Source organism: Sciurus carolinensis, chromosome 8 (assembly GCF_902686445.1).
Source record: "Sciurus carolinensis chromosome 8, mSciCar1.2, whole genome shotgun sequence".
Lineage (NCBI taxonomy): Eukaryota > Metazoa > Chordata > Mammalia > Rodentia > Sciuridae > Sciurus > Sciurus carolinensis.
In genome coordinates, this window is record NC_062220.1 from 38,384,355 (window position 1) to 38,411,246 (window position 26,892).

The 26,892-nt window shown below is 33.3% G+C and overlaps 1 protein-coding gene across 5 annotated transcripts in view; it reads right to left on the bottom strand.

Moving 5' to 3' along the window:
• Foxp2 (forkhead box P2) overlaps window positions 1-26,892 on the bottom strand; it is a 545,442-nt gene that overhangs the window by 358,317 nt on the left and 160,233 nt on the right. For all 5 annotated transcript variants that reach the window (XM_047561345.1, XM_047561344.1, XM_047561343.1 and 2 more), the window contains exon 3: window positions 13,761-13,851. The gene's annotated coding sequence lies outside the window, so the exon portion shown is untranslated. The remainder of the gene's footprint in view (window positions 1-13,760; window positions 13,852-26,892) is intronic.

Here is a 26,892-nt window from a genome sequence, read left to right on the forward strand (position 1 = left end):
CCTGAGATGGTGCTCACAGTTCCCTGCAACAATGGCCATTTCACAGCCCCTCTCAAAACATGACAGACTGCTTCTTCAAGTCCGGGAGGAGAATCTCTTGCTCTAGTCTAAGATGGAGACTTAAGCTAGGATATTTCCAGAAATAGCCATCCTATCACCTTAGCTACTGTCTGTTGGCTAAAAACAATTCAAAGGTTCTTTCTCACTCAAGGAAGAATCACACAAAGGTTTGGTTTATCATGGAGTTACCTTTGGATGTGTCCACTACCGAAAATCATAGGATAAAGTCATAGATTCTGGAAGTAGACTAAGTAGACTAACTCAGTTTAAAAGTCATCTATATTCTTACTAGTTATAAATTATGTCTGTTTTCCATCATAAATAGGATAAATGATATTACTAGCCCTTAAAGTTTTATGAGGTTTAGATGAGTAATTAGATGAGCAATTTGTTTTTGTATATAGTGCACCCTCTACCAATCAGTCATAGCATGAAGATTCCTAAAGAACATTTAGTAAAAAAAAATCAAAATATAGAACTACATGCAAGAAAGCAGTCAATAAATATTGTTAGGCAATCATGATGATAATAACAATCTGGCATTTACAATTCAATAAGAGTAAATTACAAGTTGACTTCTGCTAGTTACCAACTTTAGAGATTTATTTCTGCTTTCTATTACACCAATCACTAATGCTCACCTTCCCAAATGTCACTGTTTAGTTATGAATGATACCTTTACTACTGAATTATCACCTTCTGTGGGCTGACTAAAAATTAAGGCAGGAGGCTGCAGAAAATACAAATGCCTAGCATTGCATGCAGTTGACCAGCACTTGAGACACAACAGAATCATAATAGAAAATTAGTCCTTTTGAACAAGCATTCTTAGAAGGTTCCTCCAAATTACACTGACAAGTTAGAAAACTTTATTTTACATAAGTACAAAATGTTATACTTGAAAGAGATCACAGAAGTCTAATATAAAATATTGCTTTTCTTTAATCATATTCTGTCAATTAATCACAAATCTGAACTTCAGGGAGAAAAAGGGATTTGCACAAGTTCTCAAATATACCAGAACCTAGGTCTTGCAATACCCAAACCAGGATTTCTCACAGGTGTCACCCTGCTTTGTAAGGAGAGTTTTGGAAATTTGTGCTTCAGGTTTTGGTTGTTAACAATTTGAGATACTGTAAATCTGTGGGGTGACAAGTTATGTTTGGTAGCCATCCTGTACCAATAAGGAATGACCTTGCTTCCTGCAAGACGTTTTCCAAACATTCATGAAAACAGAGAACTTGTGACTGGACCTAGCCTTATTTTGCTTATAAAATCTGAAGTATTTTTCCATGTTTTTAATACACAATGAATTTACTAATAAATTCAATGATACTGTATAGCAACATAATATTTGTTTTGTCAAAAATTATCCAGTGTTCAACATTTTGAAAAACAGCACTAAAGGTGTCCCATGTATCACTTTATTTTAACTATCCTATTTATCGATAATCTATACATGAAGCAATTATATGACTACTTCATAAGATCTTCTAATTTAGTCATGTTAATCAATTTTAATTTGTTATATTGATTTTTGAAATTATATATCTCAAAATATATATCTAAGAATTTACTTTCACATTAGTAAAGAGAAAATTACAAAATACTTGTGGGGAAAAAAAGTAAATTTGTGCCTAATGGAGTTTAGAAGTACTTGCTAGTTAGTCCTTTGGTTAGGATTAATTCTTGCTTATACAATGGAAAATAGTGCTTTTCAGGTTTTAAATGATAATCCTATAAGATAAGCCATCTAATAGTAAAAACAAAACAAACAAAGTTTCCTCAACTTTTACTAGGGATTGAACCCAGGGGCACTTAACCACTGAGTCACATCCTCAGCCCTATTTTGTACTTTATTTAGAGACAGGATCTTGCTGAGTTGTATAGGGCCTCACTGAGTTGCTGAGGCTGGCTTTGAACCTGTGATCCTCCTGTCTCAGTCTCCCAAGCCACTGGGATTACAGGCGTGCCTACTGTACCTGACTAACCTCAATTTTTTATGGTTGAAAACTTCAAATTTTGCAGCCTCTTGATCCATGGGATCCTCAACATCATCATCTTTATAGGTATTAAAATCCTAAGCAGAAACATAAGCAAAGATATGTAAAATCTTTACAACCAGGAATGCCTGAGCAAAGTGGTATCTGGTTAATTTTATACAGAATAAATTATACTACTAATAAGATAATTATAACTGTTTGCAATTTTGAAATTTTAAATTTCTTTCACATGTTCAGCAATCAAAATTTGATTCATAGATAAAATTATTAAATAACAAAGCAAAAATCTTATATAACTCTATCACACCAAAATAACTGCTGATAATAATTTGGTAAATAGCTATTTTCCTATGAATAGGCAAAATGTATATTATTAAAATAAGGGTTTTAATCATTATTTACTTACCTAAATATTATTCATTGTTTAGATATACTAAATGTATTTAATCAGTTCCCTTCTCATGGTAAATATGTAGATTGGTTTCTCATTTTTGATTATTAGGTTTTTATTTATGATATGACATTGGTTTCTCATTTATGAGATTCAACTTCTTGTTATGTATAAATATATATAATATATATGTATTTACTTGCCTAATTTAGAGTAGAACAAGAAGTCAAATCAAAGATGCAGTTATTTCTGATAAGAAAAAAAAGCATAAATTTATTTTCAATTTCCCCTCAAAATTCCACCAAAAGTGAAATTGTGTGTGTGTGTGTGTGTGTGTGTGTGTGTTCTGGAATATGTGCTGCAAGAACTGGAAGAAGACTTACTACAGTAAAACTTCACTGAAAAATTAAGGAATATCTCTGTGCCAACCTGAAAATGTGAATGTGTAATCCTTCAATATCCTGAAATTATTTTCAGAAAACAAAAGGCTGAGAATCCACTTTTCTACTCCTTAAATCACCTTTCTGAACTCTTTGGAGATACACTCTCATCTGTTATTCCTGGTAAGCAGCTCAGTCCTCTTCCCTAAGCCCTTCTTGCATTATGTAGATACAGATCCCTAGAAGTCAAAGTCTAGTTAGGGTTCAACTCCCCAAATGATTAAAATGAGTATATTAATTGGAATTTTTATAGCTGCAAGTGACAGAGATGTCTAACCCAAAAAATATTAAATAGAGAAATACAGTTTCTATCTTATTTGGTCAAGAGGTAGAAAGGACTCCAAGTAAAATAAATTAGTAAAATACTAAATTTGTTTATTTATGTAAGTTTAGTAAAGTTACTTAACACTTAATATTTTAACATTATTTACTTAATAATAAAATATATATAAGCCAATTACTGGCAAGAGAGAATTATAATTGGCTTTAACTAGTCAGAATCCATGACTTGGAACTGGGGATAAGGTCAGTTTGCATTAAGTATATGCCATGTATAGTAATGAGGTATATTTAAACAACATCAGAGCTCTGCTAGGAAAGAAAAAGAGAAGGAAGGATATTGGAATGTCAACCAGAAATTTCTGTTTCAAGAGTGACCTACATCCTCACCCCACACAGTCCTAAAATCTACCTGTGGTCAGGGATAAATACCAAAAAAATCCTTTTTACTGTCAAAAGTATGCTTAAGCAGTTGGGAATGTAGCTCAGTGATAGAGCATTTGCCTAGCATGCATGAGGTCCTGGGTTCAATACCCTGTTTCATTAAGAAATAAAAATAAAAATAAAAAGCTACATTGCTATATTATAGTTATCTATTGATAAGAATATATACAAATTTTTTTGAAATTATATAATTAAGTTACAGTGTGTCTTTGTTATAACTATATAATTGTTAGAACTTTCAAGAAAATAAAAATAAGGTTTCAAAACACATGGTTAGTTTCCTAAAATTTTTAAATAATTATAAAGCAATTCCTTTTCAATTGACTGGAACACTAATTACAAGTCATTCTTACCAATTTCTTAAGTAGATTTCATAAATTATTACTAAGAGTTTCATGTAATATTCCAAGATTTTCTGTTTGAAATTAAAGAGATTTATATTTTTAATATATTTTATAACTCCATAGTTAACTCATAGACTATGTTAGATTCCAAACTTTTAACATATAGAGTGTTAAGCTGAAACAATAGCCTCTTTATTTCTAAATGTGTACTGTGTTCTGAGTCACACGTGGAAGGGAAAAAATCTCTATGGGAAGGTTCTGAGGAACAGAGCACTGGAGGACTTTGGACTCACTGTCTTAGTGCAAATCTTAGTCCTGCCACACATTAACTTTTCTGGCTGCCACCCTTTCATCTATAAAACAGTCATAATAATGATTCCTACTTCAGAGGTAATTAATTCACAAGTTTTGAGGATTGAATGTGTTCATGCCTATGCATCACTTGGAAGAGTACTAAATTAATCATTTTTGATGATGATGATGGTGATGATGATGATGATGATCATTTGGAGTCAAATGTGATGTCTGAGAGGACAGTAATACCAAAAGAACATACACTATTCCAAGTCTACTAAAATAAAGGGACCAAAATAAAATATTTTGAAAAGGAGAATTAAACATAAAGACAAAGCAGATGTGAACAGAGAAAGGTAGAAGTAAAGGGTGAGAATACCAGCTGACTCACTAAGTGTGGCCTTTATGCTACAAGTTCTCTGATCTGCACTCTGGCATGTTGCTGGAAGTCTAGAATACGCTGTGAAAAGAACAAAGCCTTACTGGAATCCCAAGGCAATGCTCTCATTTCAAGAAACTTAACACATGCTTTTCTAAGGTCAAATCTTACTCAAAACTAAAATATTGAAGGAGATAAATGACAACAGTATTAAGTAAATACAAAGTACTTCTGAGTGGAAGAATGAACTTTAACATGTACTGATCAATAAGACAAATAAGAAAAAAATACAACAATGAATTTAAGTGTAAAACAAGGATACTCAATTACTAAATATATGGAAGTATTCAGCTGCCTGCAATCCCAGAAGCTCTGGAGGCTGAGACAGTAGGATCACAAGTTCAAAGCCAGCCTCACCAACTTAGCAAGGCCCTAAGCAAATTAGCAAGACCTTATCTCAAAATAATATTAAAAAGGCCAGGAAATGTCGCTTAGTGGTTAAGCACCCCTGGGTTCAATCTCTGGTACAAAAAAAAAAAATCAAAATATCAAAGTATTTATATTATTCAGACTCATATGCTACTACAGACACCCTGAATCCTGAAACCTAACAAATTCTATTGAGGGAAAGTAGTTGGATACAGTCAAGAACCAAAGCAGTTTTTAACTGATAACAGAGCAAATAACAATGCCAAAGGTTTCTTTAAAATGACTTGTTCACACTAGAAAGTAATGTATGCTTTAGTATCACTGATGACAGAATTAGTTGAAATCATTGTGATAAACAGTGAACAGTTACAAGAACTGATGGATTATTGGGGTACTGAGAGATAAGGAAAAATATTTAATGGATATAACTAAGAAGTAAGCATAAATCATTACTTGAGAAATGAAATGACTTATATGTATTAGCAAAATATAAAAACACTGGACACATGTAAGGTTAAAAAGTGAAGTTATCCCAAATTTAGAAAGATTACAAGAGAAATTACAGGAGAAAGTATTAAAGTGACAACTTTTAAGGTTGATGAGAAAAACTGTCTTTGCTTAATAAGTTCAGAAATTTAATAACAAAATTATTTTATTGATCTTATTTCTATAAATATTAAATTTTTTTGTGCGGTGCTGGGAATCAAACCCAGGGCCTTGTGCTTACAAGGCAAGTGCTCTACCAACTGAGCTAACTCCCCAGCCCTAAATATTAATTTTTAATCTGACTTATGATTTTGATATGAATTGTCCTTCAAAAGCTTATGTGTGAGATAACCCAGAATGGTCAGAGGTGAAATGTCAAGATTATGAGAGCTAAAACCTAATTGGTGGATTAATCCACTTGAGTGGATTAATTGGGAGGTAATTGTAGGCAGGTAGGATGTGGCTGGAGGAAGTCAATCACTGAGGCCATACCTTTGGGGTTTATATTTTGTCCCTGGCACTTTTGCTCTGCTTCCTGACTATAATTAACTGAGCAGTTTTCCTTTCCCAGGTACTTGCACCTTGATGTTCTGCCTTGACTTGGGTCCAGAACTATGGAGTAGGTTGATCATGGACTGAACCTCTGAAACTGAGTACCAAAATAAATTTTATTCCTCTGATTTATTCTTGTAATGTCTTTTGGTAACAGCAATGAAAAGCTGACTAATAATTGACCCAAGCAATCAAATAAGATACCTTCATTTCTCTTCAAGGAACTTTTCAAAACATCTCATGCAAGTGCTTAGGTCTTTGAATTTTATATATTAAATGTGTCAATATACGTCATTATGTTATCATATATTAGTGTTATTTAATACAATTTAAGATGCTAAGGTGACTCTTTTTCTCCCTTCCCTAATTTATTTCAGATGATAATATGTGTATTTATCATTATTCCTTAAATAAACCTAATCATTTTATTAAAAAAAATTCACAGGGCATTTTAAAAAAAAAAGGTGGTTCTCATATGTACATATGATTTTGATTAATGAATAAAAGGTTCGATTTTAGAAGCATATTTTAAGAGGCTAAGATTAACTGTAATTTTCTCACCTAAAGATTCTTGGCACTTTGGCAAACCTGTTCATTTGTGTTGTTTATTAAATTCTTTAAGATTATTGATCCATACACTTAAGTGCCAAAAAAAGAGGGGAAAAAAAAAATCATCAAAATACCATTTCAAGTTTTCATTAATGTTGCTCTCTTACAGAGGATCCACTGTTAAACACCAAAAGTTAACATGACAATTGAGAATTATATTTAACATTTAATTGTACTGATAAAAGCAAATAGTTTAGGTCAAATATTAACTGAAATATTTATCCCTTGATATACTGAACATAAAAAGTATTCTGTTTCAATTCTTAGCCTTCTTTATGGGCTTAAACCTGCCAAATTATTCCATTTGATTTCAAGAGAATTCTCATATGGCAATCTATTTTATTTACTTTATCTTCAATAAAATGGTTCAGTGAGCATTAGCAACTCAGAGACACAACTTTCAATCAGTCTTCGGGCAAAGGCGTCAATCTATATTAGACCTACTGTGCTGTGAGTTTTAGCTAGAAAGTTGGAATAAGGCAGAGCAACAGTGAAAATGTGAGCCAGACCTAATAAAGCCACAGTGAAGAGAAAAAAAGCTCTCCCCAGGCTCTCACATGCGTTGCTTATACAATACCAGGTGCCAGGTTCAACACATGAAGAGCTCCTTAATAAAGCTGACAGCTAAAAGGAGGCTTCAGACTCTAACTTTATTTTACATGACACCTACAGTAATAGTCCTCTGTTCTCCAGCAGACAATAGTAAAACCTTGAATTGCCAACAGTTAAAAATGAGGTTTCATATTCACCCCTTGGAATCATATGGGGGGACTAAAAACATCCAAGCTGCATGGCGCCTCTTCTATAGCATTTTCATACAATTACTAATGGAACAGTAGTTTCAATGCACCTTTCCTTACAAATTTGTATGACATTTTAAATATAGCTGCTGGATGAGATTTTAACCACAAAACAATCAGTAAGTTTGAGCAACAACTCATTTTGGAAAATGATATCATTAAAGACTAATTCCAAGAAATGTGGGGTAGAACTGTTAGATGCTGTGAAAATGTCTCCCAAAGCACAAACTTTGTCATAAGTGATGCTGGTTCCTATTTGATATGGGCTGTAAAAAGCAGATTATTGTAATGGTCCTCTTCCCAGCAAATAAGACCATTAAAAGGTACTTAATGTTCAGTTGAACTGAAAAGCAGGCCAGTTAAAATCCATATTTTTCTATTTGTATAATGGTATCAAAAATTTTACTAGTGGATAGCTCCAAGTCACACATTTAAAATTATAAATGTAAATGCTAATCTTTATGTAAACAAGTTTCCATTTTCTTTCTCTTTTTTCATAGAATGCAGTATTTTTGCCCAGACACTATCATCACATCAATGAGAGTAAAATTTGGAATGACGGTTTAATGTGAATTCATAAAAAAACAGTGTTGCTCTATTACTTAATGAATCATATTTCTGAACTTCCTTTTCTGGAGACAAAATGTATTGTTTTTCTAGTTAACACTTCAAAATATAGCATTGCAATTATGTATGCATTATTACTCCATAAAGGACAATGAAGGAGAACAAGAGAAAACTAATAGAATTGATTCTAGAAGGCCAGACCCTGTGAAGGGAAGAGTGTGTTAACTATTCCACACGCTCTTCCACCAAAGAATGCGTACCCAGACCTGCACTCAGGCCTTCCTAGACCTGAGTCAGCGTAACTCTCCAATACCCATATAGTCCATGGGCAAGATATTAAAGTCCTCTCTAGGTTACAAAATTAGTATTCCAGGTGACATATAAACATTTCCAATTTTATCCACACTTGGTTTACTATCTTATAAATACACATGCCTACTCCCTATTCATTGTTTACATTTGTCTAAGAGAACATATATCTGGCATACTATTAAACCCTGTACTCTTTGCAAAAGCAAGGGTAGTGCTGAAATTTGTGGAAATAATTTTAGGCCTGAGATATTTAGTAATATATTAATTATCTATTGCTGTAAAATAAATTACTCCCAAACCTAGTAGTTTAGAACAAAAAACGGTTAATGTTTCACATAGTTACGGAGCACCTATCAAGAATTCTGGAGTGGTTTAGCTCAGTGGTTTAGGCACAGAGTCCTTCAGGAAGTGGCAAGTTGTTTGCCAATTCCTCCCTGGCTGCTGGACTCAGGTCTTAGTTCCTTACTATGCAGATCTCTCCATGGCAGCCACCACCCCCAGAGCAACCTGTGGAGACAGACAGATACAGAGAGAAACCAGAAGGAAAGAACATCCCGAACAGATGTCTTAAGACCTTGTATAATCAATCAGAAAAGCAACATATCATCAATTATGTCATATTCTATTGGCCATACATACTGACCTTGGTAAATATGGAAGGAAAACACAATGAGAAAATGAGGAGACAGGAAGGATCAATGACCATCATAGAGCTCACCTACCATAGCCCACCCCCTGGACATCAGTGATTCATGTTCTTCATGCAGTCAGTCCCAAATGTATAAGTTGTAATGAAGTCACACAAGTAATTTAAGGATTGTTGAATTACAAGTCATTTAAAGATTAATGACTCAATGTCTGAGGAGAAAACTTTTGAAGAACTCTTTTGAAGTATGTGTTCTCAAACTGAATACTAGCTGAGGCACCACAATTCTAAACAAAAAAGATTTTATATATGCAGTGAATACTTACTAAGATACTCTTGTACACAGGCTGCAGGTGACCCACAGACAAGTAACACACATCCCCTGATCTCTACCAGTGGCAGGTGTAATGAGACAAATGATCATTTAACCGGAACATTTGATTGGAAAGATGTGGTATGATACTATGCAAAGTGTTGGGCTAGCAAGATAGAAGTGAAGAAATAAAGAACAGTGTAATGGAAGAGGAAGAAATTTAAATATGCTTTTAAAAGATTGAGAAAGTGAAAGAAACAACAGGATATTCATTGACAAAGCTGCAGGCAAGTGTAAGGCATATAACTCAAGGCTACACATGAAAGTTATAGGGAGAAAAGGTTGGGTACTGGGTTTTGACAGATTCTAGAGGGGCTAATACCAGATTCAGTTGTATTTGTGTCTGGTGGTTTTAGCCAGCTCAAAATAATGTATAAATTTTAGACAGGGTAGAATGGTGTGTTGGGAGTTATGCTGTCAGCATAACAATCTGAGAATACAATTTTAAAATTACTGACAATATTATACCTTATTAAATATAATAATTATAAAAATTAAAATAATAGATTACATGCATTTTACTGATTTATTTAATTTTTGCTGTGATGATGAATGGAACCCAAGACCTTGTCCATTCTAGGAAAATGCTCCAGCACTGAGCTATGTGGCCAGCCCATGATTTTTACATAAATTTTAAACAGAGAAGGTTAACATGCTATGGCAGATTGAACCAGGGTGGTCCCGAGGTTCATGCCCTATATAATTCTCTCTCTTTAAATGTGAGTAGGACCTGCGACTGAATACAACAAAGGTATTGGACTGCAATTCCAATGATTATTTAATATACATACATACACATATAATATGTATGTATGTACATATGTAAATATATATGATTCCATATTGCTTGCATGCAGTAGATAATTCTCCTACTGACTTTAAAAAAGCAAGCCTAATGCTGTGAACTGTGGATGGAGAATGTCCATGGATAGGAACCAACAGTGGCCTTCAGGAACTGAAGCTCCAAATGAAAATGCAGCCTGGCAGACATTTTGACTATAGCCTACTAAGACCCTGACCTAAGTCACACCCAGACTCCTGAACAGAAGAAACCATGAGAAAATAAATGTATATTGTGAATTATGTAGCAATTTGTCATATAACAATATAAAATTAACATACAGGCTAACCTAAACACAAAGAACATATTACTTAATGGGTCAAATGTGTTGCCCCAAAATCCATATGTTAAAATTCTAACCTCTCATTATGATAATAGTAATATTTAGACCCTAATGATTAGGTCATGAGAGTGGATCCCTCAGGTAAGGGATTAATGCCCTTGTGAAAGAGATCCCAGAGAGTTCTTTCACTTTTTGCCATGCAAACATGAGAACACAAACAAAAATGTCACTACCTGGAAGAGGGCCCTCACCAGAACTGGACCATGTGGGATGACACCATGATCACGGACTTACATCCTCTATTATTATGAAATATATATTTCTGTTGTTCTTAAAACATAGAGTCTGCAGTACTTTGCTACAACAAACAGATCTAATACAGAGAATTAACTCATTTGAGCATTTCTTTTAAGATCTGTGGTTGGACTAAACTATGCAAGACATTTGCCAGGTGGCCCAAATAACACATTCAATCTTAGAAATGAATATAATAGGAAATAAAAGAGCAACTATTTTTTTAATGGTAAATAAACTCTGAAATAGGTATAGTTACATGTATTCTCTACATTAAGAAATTAAGATTTAGAGAGCTTGTAAGACTTGTACAAGGTTTTACAATGGTGGGATGTGTTAGAGCCATCATGCAAACCCAGCGATGTGATTTCCAAGTTTGCATTATCATCAGTTACACTCTCCAGCCTCTCATATTTGCATTCTTGCTTACTCTGCTTCTTTTTTGCCAAGGAATATCAGTACACTATATATCTGAATTACTGACTCAGCCTCTCCTCCAAAATACTACTATCCTGCATAGTTCATTTATTTTCAACAATTTGAAAAAGAGCAAATATTTTTCACAAATGTTGCCTAATCTTTAATGACTATGAAGTTTATAGTAATTTTCTATAAATACATGAATAAAATTGACGTATTATATTGAAATAACCAAAACTGATATTTTATCTAGTTTTGACACTCTTGCATTGCACACTATAAAAATAACTGAGCATCTTTAAGAAAACAGGCACACACTTACCCAACTACTCATTTACCTATATACACAATGTTCACAGTTTAGAAATATAAACCAAGACAGGTTATTTTAACTACTTGAGAAATAAAATCAGGATAAAATTAAACAATTTGTTTGAAACTACAATAGAAAGATACAAGGATTCAGTTTAGGTTTTTTTGCCTTTTTATTTCTGTTTTTCTAAAGAGAAATATAGCAGGTGGAAAGGGAAGAAGCTATGTACCAACTGCTAAATTTTTACAATAATTCAATAAATGTGTATATCTATCTGTCCCTCATTTTACTGTATGAAGACTGAGAAGTACAGACTTAAGAAAATTAACCAAGGTCAACAGAAAGCTAGCAAATGTTTGTAATGATGCAAACCCACATTACCCAGAATTCAAAATCTACATCTCCATCACTCTATTCTAGTCATAATAATCTCTAGTTCAAAGCTTATAATTCCATAAGTTTCCAAGAATAAATGCTTTTACAGAATGCACTTTTCCACTAAAATGAACCTTTGGCATTACTCATATGCATTATTTACACCAGTTTGTGGTTAGCATTCATTTAAAAATATTTTTTTTAAAAAACCTGCCACTATAAGCACATAACTAGCGTTACTTTCTAATTAGCAAGTTCCAGAAACAGTTTTGAGAACTAACTTCAAATGCAATTAAGTTCCCTTCTGGGAAAAAGATTCTCTTTAAAAACAGTTTCTTTCATGGCTCCATGATGTTCATTGTCAGGTAATTCCTACCTCTCCCTCTTCTTTAAGACAAATAAATATCTTGTCACTCATAAAATGAGACCCTGAATGTCAAAATGTCTTACAAATATGGAAAATATCATTAAAACCATTACCTACAGTACCCATACTAATATCTCCCTCCTTAAAAAAAAAAAAAAAGAAAAAAGAAAAAAGAAAAAGACTGGGTATTAGCAAACACATGTTCTAATGATATCTAATTGACTACTATTAACCACAAAATTATGACAAGATATATTATTTTTCTAAATCATTGTAATTCTTTGTCTTTAATTTCTCCACTTAACCAAACAAAGAATAGCAACATCAGCCTTATTCACACCATAAAGTTAACTAAAGAGGAAAACAAAGTCAAAAGCTGCCAAACAAACGCTTTGAAAATTCAAATATCAGATAAATATGAAATCATTTTATTTTTGTATCTGGAAAATTATAAAGTTGGTAGAATAATGACAAGAACTACAAAATCTGTAGGTAAAATACCTGAGAAATATTATAATTAAAGCAATTAGTAAAATCTCTTCAGGATGTTACAGAGACTTTAGCTCTAGAAATGCTTACAGCCATTTAGGCAGAAAGTGAGGATGTGAAGGCCTGTCCTAATATCATGGTGACCCCTTGATACAGAATTCTGAAAATGTCAGCACACTGCCAGGCATCTGTTCTTTTTGGGTAAAGCTTAGCAGAAAAAAAAAAATGATGGAATTATTGAAAGCTTTGAAATACAACATCCCTATATAAAATTTCTTTTAGGTTTCTTTCTTAATTATAATTCTATTAATATAGATTTGGACAATTGTGATGTACTGCTTGAATAATATCATTACATTGAACCCAAAAGAAACAATTTTACGTGAGAATCTTTTGAATGTTGGCATGGTAAGTATCAAGAAAATCTACCATGAGACTTAAACATGTGCAATATTAAAAAAATAAACAAATGCTTTCTAAACAATTGACTTCTTGGGTTGCAATAAGTTTGAAAGGAAAATCAAACTTTGAGGAAAAAATGATAACTATTAAATGTTTTCTTCCTTTTTTTCAACATCTCTAGATCACTCCAAACCCTCAATATCAAATGAATTTAGAAACAATATTAAAGACCAGCATAATAAAATTTTAGCATGTTAACAAAATACTCCAACAGTTTTCCTTGCCTCATTCTCTTCAATATAACAAAAATTCATACTTCATATAAATGTATGCTAAATTGTAAAAAAGTAAGACCAAGTTTAATAGGCAAAGAGAGAAGCACCAACTGATATGGGAAGTCCATTAAATACACTTCCATTGCCATACTTAACATGTCTTTGTAGTCTACAGAAATCGTTTTTAATCTTTGGGCAAAGACACTTAACCAAAATATTGAAAAACAAAATAAACTCTAGAAAAATGAAAATAAGCACAATCAGCAGAGCATGATTAGCAAAAGAATACTTACGTATTTCTTCCAGATCTTCCACGAGACTTTCAAGTCAATCTTGAAATGGAGTCCTAGGTAAATTCAGCCCCAGCATCACATTAGAATGGCCCTGTTAAGAGACAAATAATTGTGATTGCTTTGAAAATTAACTCAAAATTTATGTTACAATTACTGCAATGACTCTGAAGTATAGAAATCATGTTCATCGTAAATAAGAATTGTTAATGCATTCATTATTTTGTGAATCTTCAAATATGTTATGAAAATACTTTTTAAACATTTTAATTTAAAGAACTTCAATTCCATTCTTTGGTACAAATCAAGGAACACGAAGACAGCATAAGATACATTTCAAAGAGATGCAGATTTCATTGCCTACTCTTACATAATTGACAGGTTTAAACTTTTGGATAATTAAATTTTAAAATTTATAGAATAGACTTTTTTGTGTCTCAAGATTCCCAACAGAAAACATGACTGATTTCAACTGTCTGTACTTAATGAGGTTTGTAGGCCCTTCTACAATTAACAAATCAGTAGCAATCATTTTAAATGATCTGAATTTGTAGTTCCCAGACCAATTTCCTGCTTAACCACTGACTTTTTCTAAACTTTCTTTATAGTCTAAAATATTAACTCATACCTTTCTTAGACTAAAATTGTCTGTATTCTGAAGGTCCAATAAAATTCTATGACGTAGTAATGCATAGTTAGTACATGGATTTTGATGTAGTAATGCATAGTTAGTACATGGATTTTCACGAGTGTGATTGATTGAAAGCTGTCTAACTCCTAAATCTGAGTCTACATAAGGAAACAATCCTGTGTTCAGTTAGCCAAGTCTGACATAAGCACTGAAAGAGATGGATGATATTACATGTCATATTTTTTATCATTTAGATATTTTACTCATTTTAAAAATATTTTCAAATGTTTTTAAGCTAGAGATCCCTGTCTTTCAATGAAACCTTAGTGAGGAGCCAATTAAAGATGAAGTATCTGGTTGAGTCAGAACCCCAAATACTCAATACCACATTACTCCTTCCCTTTGTAGTATTCCACAAAGCCTTGGGTATTCTGCACAGCATAATTTGAAACCATTATTTCAGTTAAGAATCACTATTAAGATAACTCAAAGTCAGAAACATTAAGGTAATTCAAATTCCTATTCTTTATATCCTAGCATTCTTTATTATGTCCACTTCTTTTTTATTGTATACAAATGGGATACATGTTGTTTCACTATTTGTACATAGAGTCAAGGCATACCATTTGTGTAATCATACGTTTACATAGGGCAATGATGTTTATTTTTTTTTTCCTTTCCCCCCCACCCCTCCCACCCCTCTTTTCCCTCTATACAGTCCTTCTTTCCTTCATTCTTACCGCTCTCCTTATCCCTAACCCTAAACCTAATCCTAAACCTAATGCTAACCCCTCCCACCCCCCATTATATGTCCTCATCCGCTTATCAGCGAGATCATTCGTCCTTTAGTTTTTTGAGATTGGCTTATCTCAATTAGCATGATATTCTCCAATTTCGTCCATTTGCCTACAAATGCCATAATTTTATCATTCTTCATTGTGGAGTAATATTCCATTGTATATATATGCCACAGTTTCTTTATCCATTCATCAACTGAAGGGCATCTAGGTTGGTTCCACAATCTGGCTATGGTGAATTGAGCAGCAATGAACATTGATGTGGCTGTATCTCTGTAGTATGCTGATTTTAAGTCCTTTGGGTATAGGCCAAGGAGTGGGATAGCTGGGTCAAATGGTGTTTCCATTCCAAGCTTTCTGAGGAATCTCCACACTGCTTTCCAGAGTGGCTGCACTAATTTGCAACCCCACCAGCAATGTATGAGTGTTCCTTTTTCACCACATCCTCGCCAACACCTATTGTTGCTTGTATTCTTGATAATCGCCATTCTAATTGGGGTGAGATGAAATCTTAGGGTAGTTTTGATTTGCATTTCCCTTATTACTAGGGATGTTGAACATTTTTTCATATACCTGTTGATTACTTGTACATCTTCTTCTGTGAAGTGTCTGTTCATTTCCTTAGCCCATTTGTTGATTGGATTATTTGCATTTTTCGTGTAGAGTTTTTGAGTTCTTTATAGATTCTGGAAATTAGCGCTCTATCTGAGGTATGGTTGGCAAAGATATTCTCCCACTCTGTAGGCTCTCTCTTCACATTTCTGATAGTTTCCTTTGCTGAGAGAAAGCTTTTTAGTTTGAATTTATCCCAGTTGTTGATTCTTGCTTTTATTTCTTGTGCTATGGGAATCCTGTTAAGGAAGTCTGATCCTAAGCCAACAAGTTGAAGATTTGGACCTACTTTTTCTTCTATAAGATGCAGGGTCTCTGGTCTGATTCCGAGGTCCTTGATCCATTTTGAGTTGAGTTTTGTGTAGGGTGAGAGATAGGGGTTTAATTTCATTCTATTGCATATGGTTTTCCAGTTTTCCCAGCACCATTTGTTGAAGAGGCTATCTTTTCTCCATTGCATATTTTTGGCCCCTTTGTCTAGTATGAGAAAATTGTATTTATTTGGGTTTGTGTCCATGTCCTCTATTCTGTACCATTGATCTACCTATTTTGGTACCAATACCATGCCGTTTTTGTTACTATTGCTTTGTAGTAGAGTTGAAGATCTGGTATTGCAATACCCCCTGCTTCGCTCTTGCTACTGAGGATTGCTTTAGCTATTCTAGGTTTTTTATTCTTCCAGATGAATTTCATAATTGCTTGCTCTATTTCTGCAAGGTACATCATTGGGATTTTAATTGGAATTGCATTGAATCTGTATAGCACTTTAGGTAGTATAGCCATTTTGACAATATTAATTCTGCCTATCCAGGAACATGGGAGATCTTTCCATCTTCTAAGGTTTTCTTGAATTTCTTTCTTTAGTGTTCTGTAGTTCTCATTGTAGAGGTCTTTCACCTCTTTTGTGAGATTGATTCCCAAGTATTTTATTTTTTCGATGCTATTGTGAATGGGGTAGTTTTCCTAATTTCTCTTTCTGAAGATTCATCACTTATGTATAAAAATGCATTGGATTTATGAGCATTGATCTTGTAACCTGCTACTTTACTGAATTCACTTATGAGTTCTAAAAGTTTCTGGTGGAATTTCCAGGTTCCTCTAAATATATAATCATGTCATCAGCGAACAGGGATAGTTTGAGTTCTTCTTTTCCTATTCGTATCCCTTTAATTTCTTTGGTTCGTCTGATTGCTCTGGCTAGAGTCTCAAGGACGATGTTAAATAGAAGCGGTGGAAGAGGGCATCCCTGCCTTGTTCCAGTTTTTAGGGGGAACGCTTTCAGTTTTTCACCATTTAGAATGATATTGGCCATGGGCTTAGCGTAGATTGCCTTTATAATGTTAAGGAATGTTCCCACTACCCCAATTTTTTCTAGTGTTTTGAGCATGAAGGGATGCTGTATTTTATCGAATGCTTTTTATGCATCTATTGAAATAATCATGTGATTCTTAACTTTAAGTCTGTTGATATGGTGAATGACATTTATTGATTTCCGAATGTTGAACCAACCTTGCATCCCTGGGATAAAACCCACTTGATCGTGGTGCACTATCTTTTTAATATATATTTGCATGCGATTTGCTAAAATTTTGTTGAGAATTTTTGCGTCGATGTTCATTAAGGATATTGGTCTGAAATTTTCTTTCCTCGATGTGTCTCTGTCTGGTTTAGGTATCAGGGTGATAATGGCTTCATAGAACGAGTTTGGGAGGGTTCCCTCCTCTTCTATTTCATGGAATACTTTGAGGAGTATTGGAATGAGCTCTTTAAAGGTTTTGTAGAACTCGGCTGAGAACCCATCTGGTCCTGGACTTTCTTTGTTGGTAGGCTTTTGATGACCTCTTCTATTTCATTGCTTGAAATTGGTTTATTTAAGTTGTGTATGTCCTCCTCGTTCAGTTTAGGTAATTCATATGTCTCTAGAAATTTGTTGATGTCTTCGAGGTTTTCTGTTTTGTTGGAGTATAGATTTTCGAAATAGCTTCTAATTATGTTTGTATTTCACTCGTGTCTGTTGTGATGTTTCCTTGTTCTTTCCGAATGTTAGTACTTTGAGTTTTCTCCCTCTTTCTCTTTGTTAGTGTGGCTAAGGGTTTATCAATTTTATTTATTTTTCAAAGAACCAACTATTTATTTTGTTAATTTTTCCAATTGTTTCTTTTGTTTCGATTTCATTGATTTCGGCTCTGATTTTAACTATTTCCTGTCTTCTACTACTTTTGGTATTGGTCTGCTCTTCTTTTTCTAGTGCTTTGAGCTGTAGTGTTAAGTCGTTTATTTGTTGATTTCTACTTCTTTTTTTGAATGCACCCCATGAAATAACCTTCCTCTAAGTACTGCTTTCATAGTGTCCCAGAGATTTTGATATGATGTGTCTTTGTTCTCGTTTACTTCTAAGAATTTTTTTATTTCCCTCTTGATGTCTTCTGTTATCCATTCATCATATAATAGTGTATTATTTAATCTCCAGGTATTGGAGAAGTTTTCTGTTTTTTATTCTGTCATTTATTTCTAATTTCAATCCATTATGATCTGATAGAGTACAAGGTAGTATCTCTATCTTCTTGTATTTGCTAACAGTAGCTTTGTGGCATAAAATATGGTCTATTTTAGAGAAGGATCCATGTGCTGCTGAGAAGAAAGTGTATTCGTTCTTTGTTGGATGGTATATTCTATATATGTCCGTTAAGTCTAAATTGTTGATTGTGTTGTTGAGATCTATAGTTTCTTTATTCAATTTTTGTTTGGACGATCTATCCAGTGGTGAGAGAGGTGTGTTAAAATCGCCTAGTATTATTGTGTTGTGGTCTATTTGATTTCTGGAATTGAGAAGGATTTGTTTGACGTACGTGGATGAGCCAATGTTCGGGGCATAGATATTTATGATAGTTATGTCTTGCTGATTTATGCTTCCCTTAAGCAGCATGTAATGTCCTTCTTTATCCCTTCTGACTAGTTTTGGTTCACATTTCTCTTAATGATACAATTTTTGCAAATAAGCAGGCCCTATTCCTCAGTTTACCTATGATAATCTTTCTTCCAAAATTATTTTCTGCCTTCTCTTTGCTTCCAGAAGAAACAGATTTCTAATTTATTCTAAACTTTTAAATTAGATAACAAATTTATTTACAATTTGCCATGGTAAGGAGCAGAGTAATATTACTCAAACATTCTGTGTAGCTCTGACTGGTCTCCTTTAAAGAATTGTATTAGATGAAATGCACAGTTACTAGGTGATTTAGTTTTAATTTCTTTTCCCCAGAAACTCACTGATAGGAGGAAAGAGCTTTAGTTTTCAAAAGTGTTACTTGGAACTCTTTGTTAATATTTTTTATCTTCTTGTCTTCTAATTAACAAAATGAAGATACATTCTAAATGAAATACTATCATTTAATTGTTTTCTAAATAAAGAAAACAATTACCTCACATAAAGCTCAAAGATAAAACAAATATCTTCTGAATTCTATTGCAAAACAGCATGATATGTGTCAAGTGAAGTTCATGATTTGGAAGAATATTAAAAATTGGGAGTACAAAAAGTTAAAGTACATGGTTACATTAGTCAATATGTAACTGATGTTCAAAAGTAAAAAAATATACTAATGTTTTAAATATTATTTTCATATTGAGCAGTAACATCTTCTGATTCTAATGGTGAGAACTGAGAATCATTTTATTATCTCAAAACAAGTGAGTTAACTACAGCCAAATTAAAGAGAGTAGGTAATTGCTATTGGACAAGAAGGCTGATAGTATAAACATTTCAATGAACAGAAAAGAAACAACTGAGTCCTAAGAAGTCAACAAATGCACAAGTTTGGTTCTGGTTGCTGGATGTACATTATTAGGATCAAGGAAATACTCATAGGCTTCTGAGGCCTGTGGTATTTTTTTTTTTTTAAGAGAGATGACACATTAAATTACTCCATGCCTACCAAAATACATTGAGGGCTCAGAAGGTGTAGCCTGTACATTTACATGAAAGGAACATTATTTCATTAACATTTGTATAGATGTTGCAAACAGCAAGAGGGGAAATAGCTAAAAAATTTGAAAAGGGTAAATGCTGTGAAAGTTCCAACAGAGACCCAGAGTGCTCAGTGGCATCTCAGCTCTGATTACAGTAATGTCAACTCTGCATCAGCAGGGATGTTTGTCTGTTTAATATACTTCTGAGACCCACAAGCACAGTCTTTTGCATGGCACACAGTAGGTTTTCAACACATTATAATGAATTAATGTTTTAAACTATTGACCAATAAACAATAGATATACTTCATTACGGTGATATTACTCATAGGCAATCTAAGTTCAAATTTTAATTTAGTGATTTTTCAAAAGAGTTAAGGTATAGAAACAAATGCTCTACTGCACTCCCTTAAATTAATATGGCACAACATTAATTTTAATTTGGAATTTCAAATAACATTACTTGAGGTTATACATTTTGGAGTTTATTCAAATACAGAATATTGTTTTGAAATCTTGAAAAACTCCACAAAAGCTATACCTTAAAAATGCAGAGTTGGTAGTTAACACTAGATCCATACTGTAGTGGTAACTGCATGTAGTACAAAGCTATGAAGTATATACAGGAGTTGTAGCTAATATGTAATAAGATTTATGTGTTGAGTCAGACTCTAAAATTATCATTCTGTCATCTTTGTGGAGTCCTGAGGTAAAAGGAGATACTTCAGAGATGCTAAGGAGAGGTATACTTCACTTACAAATTTACTTAAATTCACTATCTTTTAGTCACAGTGGGTAAATTATGTATTTTCTCTACATAATAGAACCTAAGCAAGCTTCATTCTTGTTTGATTGACCCATCCCCTGCTGAGTGGCATCTGATCTAAGACAATAGAGCAAATGCTGCTTTGAGGCACCATCACATCCCTATCTAACCATTTAGAAGAAACAGTCATACAAACTGAGCTGAAATAAAAGTACACCTCGGAAAAAAACGAAGATGTAATGAATGCTAAGTTTGCTGGCATTATGGATCCAGTTCAAAACACACTTATTCAAGGATAGAACCATTTTGGTTTTAGTCATTTTTTACACTTATTGAATTGTTTTAGTTTAACTTAGAAATAAAATTTAAATATCCATATTTTACTGACAGATAATGTGCTGTCCAAGAATGTAAAAATCAAAATTAAATCATTCACAGGCTAAAAAATATTGGTGAGATAGAAGTGAGCAGGCAGTCATAAGAGAAAGGAATGATGTGAGGATAGTTCTTTGTAGGATTCCGCCTTCTTGGATTTAATTCAGAGCAAAAATAAGAGCTGCCTGGTGGAGTTGTGTAAAAATGCATTACTATATTTACACAAAATAGCTAAAAATACTTTAAAATCTAATTTCAAATGGCATAAAAGGCCTTTTTCCCTTCAATCACTGCAGTTACTGAACACCTGCTATGTGTAAAGTTTGCTATCTGCTGGAAATACAAAGATAAAAGGCACCCTCCCTGTTGACTGTGCTTAAGGACAGAGTAACCATGTAGTAAATAGGCTTCTGAGTAAATCATGTTCCCCAAGGAAAAGGACAGATTATAAGTTAAAATGTGATATCATGAAAGCAAAAGTAAGCACATGGTGATACCAACTATGAAAGCAATTTGCTATGTGAAAATGATAATTATTTATGAAGCAGGTGGGGAAAGTGGCACACCTGCTGAATCACAACTAAATAGCCTTTAGAATTTCTCTTGAAGCAACAAAAAGAAAAATTCTAACATTCTGATAGCTGAAGACTCAAGTATATTTAAATTTTTCTCTGCTTTTTATAAAGCATCACTTGAAACAAACCATTTTGATGAAATTCAAAGTTTAAAAAAAAGTTCATCAAATACATGCATCTCACTTTTCACAGAACACAATATAAGTGTAATAATTTTTTCAAATTAATTAGAACTATTTTATTAAAATGATTATGCCACTTATTTAAATTAGAACTAAAGTCACATAACCCATAACCATGTAAATGTATACTGCCATGATGAGCAAATCAAATAAGCTTCCAAAACATATAAATGTAATTTATTTAGTATTTTCAGTAGGTTGTGCTGAAGAGAAATAAAAAAATAAAACAGTACTTTGACATCATTACAAATAGAGCAAAATATTTAAAACTGGAAGGAAAAACATATTAGGCAAAAAATTACAGTAGGAATTTTAGTCCAAAGGTAAAAACTTCTATAATCATAATATGTTAAGCAAGTTCCTAGGTTCAAGCCCAGGCTGGAGATGATTCTAATTCATCCTACAGAGGTGTGTGCTCAGTGGGTGCCTAAGAACTACACCAGTAAGCCAACAAAAAAGAGAATTCCTCCCCAGACTGCCTTGGTTTTTCCTGTTATTTTTAACTGCGAGTATAAGACTGAATTAGAGAAAAATATCAAGGAAACAATTCACAAAGGCTACTATTAGATTAAATAAAGCAGGTTTAAATAGATTAAGATTATACAGAATGATACATAGGTCTGATTTTCATTCAAGTTCTTCATGATAGTAAGATTATTAAACCTTTAAAAAAAGTTACAGACTTTTAAATTCTTCAAATATTTCTCTTTCTTTTATTGCCCATGCCTTCCTGTTTCTGTAAGACCCTTTCCTTCTTCCTTGAACAGAAGATCAGGTAAGTTCATCTCCCTTTCAATATTGACAGTTATTTTTCGTAAGATACCAACTTCCATAGATCAGCATTTTTAATCCTCAAAGCATATCAGACCTATATTTTCTCATTTTTTTCTGTCATTGTCATTGACAAGAAGGTCTCGTGTTCAGCAAAACAGTGTGCTCAAATCTGTAAACCTGGCTTAGAGAAGGCAGTGTCCAATATTAACATGGAGGAAAACAACAGGTAAGAAAAATTTAGGATCTTGGGAGTTGCATGACTTCCTAATCAATCAAGGGATACATAGTTGCAAATATGTCAACAGTCTAAAAATCCTGTGCCTAAAATCCTGCTACCCCAGAGATAATGGACCAAAGTTTAAAGACAGAAGCTAAAACTCACCAAAAAGGCAGATAATATAAACAGATCTGTGTTTATTACAGAAATTAGATTAAGAATTAAAAACTTTCAGAACAGAAAGTACTAGGCCCCATATATTCTTGCTGGCGAATTCTACCAAATAATTAAGGAATAGATTATAACAATTATATAAATCTCTGTTAGTTGATATAAGCAGAGTGAATAATTCTTAAATCATTCTATGAGGCCAGTACTACCCTAATAACACAACCAAAGATATCACAAGACAGCTATAGATCAATAACTCTCATGAACATGAATGTAAAAATTCTCAACATAATTCAACAACGTATAAACAAAGTATATAACCACCACCACCCCCACACATACATGTAGGGAAATTATATACCTACCACAACCAGGTGGGATTTATCATCCCAGGTTTGCAAGACTGGTTAAACATTCAAAAACTAGTTAATATAATCTGGCATATTCATAGATAAAAAAGAAAAATTGCATGATCAAATCAACAGATGAATAAAAAGCAAGCATTGGACAAAATCAACATCCATTCATTAGAGACTGGGGTTGTGGTTCAGTGGTAGAGAGTTTGCCTATCATGTGTGAGGCACTGGGTTCAATTCTCAGCACCACATATAAATAAATGAATAAAAATAAATGTCTATCAACATCTAAAAAAGTATTTTAAAAATCCATTCATTATAAAAACTCAGTGAACTACAAAATAGAAACTTCTTTTCTTGAGGGACACATTTCTAAAATACATGTCCTATTGGTAAAGATTAACAACAGAAAGACTAATGGAATTTTTAAAACACATTATAATGAATATAATTAATAATATTAATTTTGGGGTGGGGTTCTGGGGGATTGAACTCAGGCGCACTCGACCACTGAGCCATGTCCCCAGCCTTATTTTGTGTTTTATTTACAGACAGGGTGTCAATGAGTTGCTTAGCACCTCACTTTTGCTGAGGCTGGCTTTGAACTCGTGGTCCTCCCAAGCTGCTGAGAATTACAGGTGTGCGCCACCATACCCAGCAATAATATAAAACTTTAAAACAAACACAGCAGATTCATATTATCTGTGTATCAAATAAAAGCTATTCACTTCAAGCATAGTGTATATTAACAAGGAAAAAGAGCTCAACTATCCCTTTCATGCTTTCATTCAGCATTTTAATTTTCATTAAAAATGCAAAATACTTTGCTTCTTATGGAAAGTTTAATGACAAATCTTTTTTTCCTACCCCTATTCAAACTGTCAAGAAAAGGACTGCCCTATAAATAATTTACATTTATTTGCAACTACATATTGGCCTTCTGCTACACCATAGGTGCACCCTAAGCTCTAGTTGTACCACGTTCTTCCTTAGTCACTTCTCAGCAACTTGTCCATAAAGTGTATGCCCTATTTGTTTCCTTACCTAGAATACCCAGTAACACATGACATGACTTCTTGAACTGAAACAACAACAACAAGAAAATGTATTTGTGGAATGTTAGCTAGCCCTAAGAAAATAAAACTTTATGACTGGCATTTAAGATATCATAAACATACCAGACAATGATTTATATGATGTTTAGTTGGTTAGATTATCTCCAAAAAGCAAACTTTTACTTCCTCGACTTTTTCATGTCTCCTATAATTTAGTGTTATTAATCTATAGCTGTAAAAATCCAGAAACAAATTCTAGAAAGTACAAACACATACACACACATGCACATATGCACACCTAGATGCTGGGAATTCTATGTTATGTTTCTGCTTCTTTTATTAAAAGCATTAATATCACAGAGTTACAGTACAAAGAATAAGTGACCTAATGACATTGACATAATGTCTTCTATGGATGCTCTGAGAGTCTGTTATTCATTTTCATTTTAGCCTGTGAGGGGTATAGACTTTGCCAATCATCAGAGTGAGCAGTGGCACTAACAGAAACAACACACTAAAACACACTAAAGAAACAACAGGTTTAAAAATATCAGAAAAAACATCTCTAGATTACAGCCCAATAAAAAGGATCTGCTTGTTCAGACCTGTCATGACTGTTCCTTAAGACAGAATGTTCTCCACATATTGTATCTCTATTGAAGGGAGTCTAACACAGAATTTGCACAGATACATATATATATTGCAAAATATAAACATTTGTGTACTCAGTCTGAATTCTGAATCTGAATTTTTATTTGCTTAGATTCTGGTCAAATAAACATGTTCTGATATTAACCTATGTAAGAGAGGAGTCACTCTTACACAAATATGCATAACTACATAATGGTTTTAATACCATGCCCTTTGTGTAGCCTAAAAGTACAATATTTTTTTATTATTATAATTATAATAATAAACTACAGAAAATGCAATTCAAATTTACATGTTCATGGTTAGAGGATGACTATATAAATAAAATGTGGTATATCAATACAATGCTGTAATAGCCTTAAAAAGAAAAAAGATTCTGATAAATGCTACAACATGGATGAACCCTGAAGACAATATGCTAAGTAGTAAAGTAAAGCAGTAACAAAGGACAGATATTGTATAATTCCACTTGTATGAAATACACAGAGTAGTCCAATGTAGACACAATGTAGATTAGTAGTTCTCAGGGACTAGGGAGAGGGTTCCTACAGGAGGAAATTAGAAGGTATGGCTTCATGGGTACAGTTTCAACTTTCAAGATGAAAAACTTTCTGGAAATGGATGGTGGCAACTGCACATCAATGTAAATGTACTTAAGGCAGGGAACAACATACCTGAACATGGTTAAGATGATAAATTTTGTGTTGTGTATATTTTGTAACAATAAACAAATAATTTGCATGTATATGTAGGAATAAATTTTCAAAATTAAGACATTTTCACATTTATAATTTAATGAAGAATAGTAGCTGAAAGCAATAGAAGATGTTCCTTGAGTTTGGCAAGAATTACAAAAAGTTATTTGTAAGTTTTTCATGAGGAATATAGTGAAGCAGAGAGTTAGTAAAGACTGTTTTCCTCTGCATCTAGAAAACCCGTACCTCGACAGGTGGAGAGGATAATTCTTTAAGTCTCGGTAAGTATATAACTACAGGATCTAGGAAGCTTCTGATCAGGGAAAAAGAAAAAATGGGGGCATGCAAAACCTTCCTTCTAAGTACGATTTTCTCTCTGAGGTATTTTCTGATAATACCATTTCCTGAGGAAGATTTGCTCATTTTTTTTTCTTCCAACGAACCCTACTCCAGTTTACCACAAGTTACAAGACTATTATGACACTTATTTGTTTACGTTTTTATCACCTGCATTTAGCTTCTTGAGAGTCTTTAAAACATCTACTCAGTCTTAATTAAATAAATGATTGTTGAATTAACTAGTAGCTGAACAACCAAATACATTTGTCCATTAACCAAATAATTACTGAGTGCCTAAAACATGTGAGGCTAAGTGGAAAAACAATGATTAAAAATCATATGACCCTCCAAAGATTTTGTGGGCTCTGATGCAAGGAATTGAGCAAATCTAATAATCCCCCCCACACACAGGTTATTATTGCAAACTTCATCTTTTAAAAAGATAGTGATAAAGTGTTAGAGGTAATGGACGTAAATAAAAATGGTTACATGCTATTTTGGCTGAAGGGGGAGATCAGGAAAGGCTTAATGAAGGAGTTAGCACCTGATCTAAACATAAAAGTGGAGATTACATTTAAATAGGTTACAACTAGGAAAATAGCATTTTTGTGTGAAAATAACAATGAAAAAGCCACATTTGATTACAACAGATGTTCTCAAGCTCTTTACTTTTAAAATTATTAAGAATCTCCCACCCAAAAAGCCTCTGTCTATGTGGATTTCCTTATCTATACTTGAACTGAGAAATTTTCAGATCACAAGAATAGACAAGTACACCTGCCATGAGAACCATGACATCATCAAACATCATTTAGCCTTTGGAGGACTTTATTATATATTCATGAGAGAACAAGAGTGAAAAAAGTGAGCAAGGCAAACAGGATCTAAATATAAATATGAAAATAGTTTTAACCTTGCGACTATGTTGAAGGGCCCCAGGGATCCCCTGAAATTCCCTAGACTCACTCTT